Source organism: Maylandia zebra, linkage group LG14 (assembly GCF_041146795.1).
Source record: "Maylandia zebra isolate NMK-2024a linkage group LG14, Mzebra_GT3a, whole genome shotgun sequence".
NCBI classification, from domain to species: domain Eukaryota; kingdom Metazoa; phylum Chordata; class Actinopteri; order Cichliformes; family Cichlidae; genus Maylandia; species Maylandia zebra.
The window spans coordinates 2,852,949-2,859,494 of record NC_135180.1 but is presented as its reverse complement, the minus strand read 5'-3'; the positions used below and the strand labels follow the sequence as shown (position 1 = coordinate 2,859,494).

The 6,546-nt window shown below is 37.0% G+C and overlaps 1 long non-coding RNA gene across 1 annotated transcript; it reads right to left on the bottom strand.

Moving 5' to 3' along the window:
- Positions 1-2,308: 2,308 nt before the first annotated feature.
- LOC143422008 (uncharacterized) lies at positions 2,309-5,400 on the bottom strand. Its single transcript, XR_013101591.1, has 4 exons — positions 4,630-5,400; positions 4,119-4,271; positions 3,664-3,754; positions 2,309-3,059 (listed from the first exon to the last, which is right to left on the bottom strand). It is a non-coding gene; the product is annotated as an uncharacterized LOC143422008 (long non-coding RNA).
- Between the last annotated feature and the right edge of the window lie 1,146 nt (positions 5,401-6,546).

Sequence of the window (6,546 nt, the reverse complement as noted above, 5' to 3'; positions counted from 1 at the left end):
AGAAAATATACACAAATTGTGAAATTGCACCTCTTTAAAATGCAGCTCAATTAAACCTAGCTCCTAGAATAATTTTCACCGACAGTTCTGAGATAAGCTGCATGTTATTCTTGGATGCGGTTGTAGGACCAGCTTTAAAATCGCATGACAAAAATATCATACATATTAAAAAAAACTGTATCACCAACGTAGCCTGGACAACATTTGCTAGTTAGATGAAGTCAGCTATCTCATTGTAGCACATTTATATGCATATTTATAATCATACGGTTCTTGGAGTGAGTGCACACACTCATGAAGTTTAGTAACTTCAGGTCACTGCAACAAGCCCAGGTACAGTTTACCGACGGATGGGTGCAGGACCTTGAAATGCACCGTGTAGAACGAAAGACCATCGTACGTATCATAAGTTTACCAGTCTCACAAATCGTCGTCATAAATACACATTCATTAACCGTTTATTAATAGGACCTTTGAGCTCAATGGTAATTAATTAGTAGGGGAAATAATTTCTGGTAGCATCACAGAAATGTAGCAGTGACAATAATACTGTATGCTGTAATCATACTGGGCAATTAGTGATACAAAAAACTGTTTTATCCTGTGAATAAAAGTATAGTTTTTGTCAATGTACCATAATAACAGAAGCGAAACGCAATATTGTGTCAGGACAATTCACTATTTATGCACAATAAACAAAGGAGCATAGCGCGACAATTTCTGTTCAGCGCCAGACTTGCTTGTAACCTATATCACCAATTATGTTATGAAAATGACGCATTAACTACAACAGCAGACTGACCTTCGTGTAAATGCTTGGAGCAGAGTAACCTGTGAGCTGGAGTGTTCTGGGACGTTATATTTGGTCTTTGAATGGCTGCAATCCAGGCCATCCGTCGCCTCTTTGTTACTTCAGAAACATGGCTGAACAATTTCTCTTCAACGACGTAATCCGATAACAACCGATCTCTTTACCCGTCGGCTTCCCGTGGCTGTCATGCGACCGGCTATTGCAGTTAATAATACAACGGCTTCTTGACATTTTTGTGTTTCTTTTTATCGCTGTGTGACTGATTTCAATTGAAAGCCTGCGTGCGCTAGTACCTCTTGCCACGAGTTCCCAGAATCCTTTGCGGTTTACCCCTGAATGATGTCACATTTTCAATCTCTATATAATATGCATGTTACATTTTATATTTGGGGTAAAATATCAAGTCTTTTCAAGTAAACCGGTTCAAGTCCAATTCAAGTCCCAGGTCATTGGTGTAAAAGTCCAAGTCAAGTCACAAGTCTTAGAACATTTTTTCAAGTCAAGTCTAAAGTCATAAAATTAATGACTCGAGTCTGACTCGAGTCCAAGTCATGTGACTCGAGTCCACACCTCTGCTATGAAGGTTAGTATTTAAGCTCAATAAGCTGCTGCATTTATAACATTTTTATTGGAAATTTATCTCCGTAAGCACAAAAATAAATCCATAATAAAAGAAATTTTACCGTTGAAGGAACTTCAGTGTTGATCGTAGGTCCACATGGTAATGCATGTAAAAGTAGTACACTGAAAAAAATATGTTGTTGGATTTACTTAATTCAATGGTGGACATTTGTTGCACACAGATGTTTTGCTTTGGAAGCAACTTAAACAATTGAGTTAAATTAACACAATTTATTCATGTTCAATAAACCTGTGCAATTTGTGTTGATAAAATGTGACTTAAACATGTTTTGATGAAGTAATTTGAGCTCTTGGAATATTTTAATCCTTCACAATTTTTTCACGTTATCCCAACACGATTCAATAACTTTTACCCAATACTACTTGGTCACTTAAATACTATATGTTATCTTCAAATTACATTTTGCTATTATATTCTAGTATCAAATACACAATTTTCAAATGGAGGCCTTATAACAGATTGTATTGTTCTCTTCCAAGATGGTTGCTGGCATCCACCAGTAACCTTTCAAAACAACATGTCTAATTTCACTGCAGTAGGTAAAGAATTAAACTGACATTACTCCTCTACTGAATCTATATAAATCAACAGTTAAATAATGTCAGTTCTTCCGTGTTCTCTGGAATCAATCGCAGCAAAGAAATTAGACTGTTTCTTTTGAAAAATGTTGGGAAAGAACAAATCAAAACATTCTATTTAAGGCCTCTGACATCAAGATTCAGTTAAACAACAATTATAACTAAACAATTTGAGGTAATGTTAGTTTCCATTAACATTAAATTAGGTTACTGAATTGGCAAACACCTTCCTATTAACACTACCCATTTTACCCCAATAACTAAAGAAATTAGCACTTGCAGGTCAAAAACTTTATTCAAGAGACGCAAAAATAACATTGATACAGTGACTGTCAAAAATTACAGCACTGATCATACTGTGACATCTTGGTTCAAAACAGCACACTTAGAAATATTCAACGTTCTTTACTTCAACTGAATGAAACTGAAAATACCATTTCACACGACCCATATGGGATATTTAGACTGTATAACTGTTCACGCTACATCTCTTCACTAGTAAAAGAAAGAAAAAATACAAAGAGAAATTTAAAAATGCTGCCAAACAGACAAACAGAACTTGTACAGAGCAAAAGGAAAAACAAACAACAACAAAAAACAGCTCGTCCTCATGGCAGTTGCAGAGTATATAAAAATGAACCCTGCGATCCGTTCCTGGAATTGAGCTTCAAAAATGCAGCAGAACAAGTGTGAGATTTAAATGTCCTCTCACCTAGAGCTGGTCACCTCACATGCATAACAGTGAGCTTCGTTGCAGGAGCAGTTTTGTCTTAGTTGTGAGCTTTTCTTGAGAGCTGAGTTGCATCCAACTCCATTACCACCCATTGAATCACCTCAAAAGTGTAGCAGAGTTGTGATGGGTAACTCATGTTGAAGGAATAAAAAAGGTCCAAACAGCATGGCTACTGCAAAGGTCACGTTATCCAGATCTTGAAGAACAACATCAGAAAAGTCATTGCCTGGCGCATCTCTGGAGACAGATGTTCATTGTGGTTTTCTCAATCTGTGCAGTGGCCTCAGTCAAGTCCTGGTTAAACACAAAACATTTCTTTAAGATTCCTTTTTAAACTCATCTCTTTTGAATCTACCAGTTCTAATGTTAGAGTAATTTAAACCAATGCAAGCAACATAGTAAATAGCTATAGCCAAAGAGTGGCCTGCCATGCTGCCATTCATGGTCTAACAGAGTTTCTAAGAGAGGGTGAAAAACATAATAATTTCAAATGCTTTACATTAGTTTTTGTTAGAAAGACACCGGCCCATCAGAAATCCAGGCTATGTCACTCAGAAGATGTTAGAATTTAGACTTTCAGCCCCACAATTTGGTTAGCTGTTGGTCAGTTGGTCTTTTTTTTTTTTTTTTTCAAACAAAAGCTAATGTAAATACTGGTGGGATTTTCCTTTGTTCATTAGAATGACAAATTTAAAGTTTTTTCACACTGATGTGACCCCTAATACAGGGGTGGGGGTGGGGCCTCAAGGGCCGGTGGCCGAGTTCACTACCAGGCCTCATGTGAACTTCAAATTATTAAAGAGGACTACTGGTCCTAACCAGTCCAATGAGGATCAAGTGGATAACTAAATGCATTTTTAAAGGTTGCAAATCCACAATCTACTCATAAAACACTCACCATGAACTCCTGCACCAAGATGTTGCAATTGTCTTTCACACAGATGCGGAGCACTTTGATGAGGGACTCCGAGCATTAATGTCATCCTTGACTATTATAACAAAGAAAACAGAGATTTGTGAACTTTTCAGTAGCACAGAAGAAAATGATCCCAGACAAAAACTCTTGACTTTTTAAACCAGTCAACATGCAACACCAGCATCTACAAAGCAATATCAAAAGTTCCTGTTTGACATCAACTTTATGGATATATAGTTTCCAGAACATTTATTTTTAAAAAAAGATAAATTTTTCTCAGTGGGCCAGTAAATGCATGACGAAAATTATGGCATCCTTTTAGTGGAATCAGTACTCACAGGTAATAGTTGACTGTTTCAATGGATGTAGCATAAAAATTTTACTGACCTAATGCAATACATATACACTTTGTAGTTAAAGAATTTTAAAGTTCTTACTGTCATAATGGCAGCTACATCCTTTAGCTTTGTGCCCTGTTCCCCCGATCACTTTGCAAACACTTTCAGCAGACTGTCAGAGAGAAACTCAGCTCCGTCAGAAACCTTGACTGTAAAGGCATGGTTGGGATGCACTGGAATGCTGCATTTTATCTGAAATGACATAAAATTATTTTGAAATAACAGCAGGCACTGTGCTTGGTTAATCAGTAATGTTTTGTTGAATAAAAACTGTGTTTCCAGATCTTATGGGATTAAAAAAAATCCAAAGATGTTTGTTTCTGATTTGCAACCCAACAACCCACAAGTTACAACCTCATTTCAGTTCAAGTGTGCATTAATGCGAGTCCAGTAATCACCTTTCTGGCAATACATACAGGTATAAGTTAAACCTATGGCAGATTTTGGATTTCTCAGTTGTATTAATAGGGTGAGTATGCATGCACCTAATAATTATAAAAAACCCATTATAATTAAGTTACAGAAACGAAAATAGAATATACTTTCTTACCATAACACCTTGAACCCACAATCCATCAGCTGACTCCTGGTGAAATGCAGAATAGAGGTCGTCTCTCAATGTGCAGCAAAAAAAACAAAAACAAAAACAAAAGGACAGCAGGTGAGGCCAGGAGGGGTAGGGATGTAAGCTAGCATAATGCCGCTGATGATATTAGCTAAAGCTGTTCAATGTCCAAAATCTCACTAACACCATGGTGCAGTAAATACACAATGTAACTGAAGAGTCAGTTGGCAAATCTATTCACACAGAAAACCAAATTATGTTATGAGTGCCTCGTAATTAGGTTTAATGTGATATTACGGCTCTTGTGCCAAAGACAAATTCAAATGAAAAAGCGCCAATTCTTTGACAACAGATAAAACAGCAAATAAGCTAACGGCTCTTTTTTAGCATGTTACATGGCGACACTCTAGACGTTTAACTACATTTGGCTGAAATATGGTAAATATTAATTCAAAAAATCAAGACATACCAAAAACGTAGAGTTGGCTGCTCGACTTGACTGAGATGGATGCCTTTTTTAAACCACGATCCAAAGCCCGCGAGATGAAATCACGCGTGGTTTCACGAGATTTAACGTTGCTATCTTATTGACTTACTTCACCTGAACATGATATGAACAATTTAATACACCCTTTCTGCATATCATGTAGTTTTTACACTATATAGTTACATTTAACTTTAAAACATGAGGCAATTGTGTTAAATACATGCAAGATGCTTACATAAATCCAAGAGATGGCCAGTCCCTTTTTTTCAGTGTAGTAACTGTTGTGTGCCCACCTTATTACTGAATTAGGCAGAGCACGCTGAATTAAATCAGGACATAAAGCACGGTCTTTCTCTTGCTTTATTGAATGCTGTCGATCTGACAACTAGCCATGTAACGGGGCCTCCTTCGGACTACCACATCCAGTTTAAAAGTCATCACATTAAGACAGCCATATTTCAGTACATGACATCCCCCTTTTCCTTAGATTAAAATTTTTAAGACTAAAGTTTGAATGTCATTTTTTTTCTTTAACATTGAACATTCTTTCTTGTCTTACTTTGGAACAATCATATTATCTAACTGCCTCACCACACACACTGTAAAAAAAATTCAGTAAAGATACAGTACAATCTACTATATAAACGTGAAGGAATTTTCCGTATTAGTCATTTACAGGTATTTTTCTGTATTTCTCAACTACTGCAATGCATTGTGGGAAAAAGAACCTGAAAAGGAGGGAAAAGTAAGCGCAAGAGCAGCCATTAGGCTTCTTTCAGGCTTCATCTGGATTTTGGACTCTGAAGTTGGAGAAACTGCCTTCACATTTCTGTGGTAAGTATTAAAACTCATGTTTCCTTTTATTAAAATAATGTTTTTCAAAAGACTCCGCGTTTTTATTTAGAAAGAATTGTTAATTCTTTCTAAATTGTTAATTAATGCCACTATCGTGGCTCAAGAGTTGGGTGTTCCTCTTGTAATCGGAAGGTTGCCGGTTCGAGCCCTGGCTCGGACAGTCTCGGTCGTTGTGTCCTTGGGCAAGACACTTCACCTACCGCCTACTGGTGATGGCCAGGGGGGCCGATGGCGCAATATGGCAGCCTCGCTTCTGTCAGTCTGCCCCAGGGCAGCTGTGGCTACAACTGTAGCTTGCCTTCACCAGTGTATGAATGTGAGAGTGAATGAATAGTGGCTTTGTAAAGCGCTTTGAGGGGTCCCGAAAAGCGCTATATAAATGCAATCCATTATTATTATTATTAATTTATTTGTTAACTGGTTTCAGCTGTCTCCAGACAAGTCAGGAATATTTTGCTGACTCATTTTTTAAAATAATTGTTATTTAGGTTTAACATGACTTAAGCTTTCCATTTTAGTTAATGTTAAAATAATCTTTACTGTGATACCACCAGTTTTGC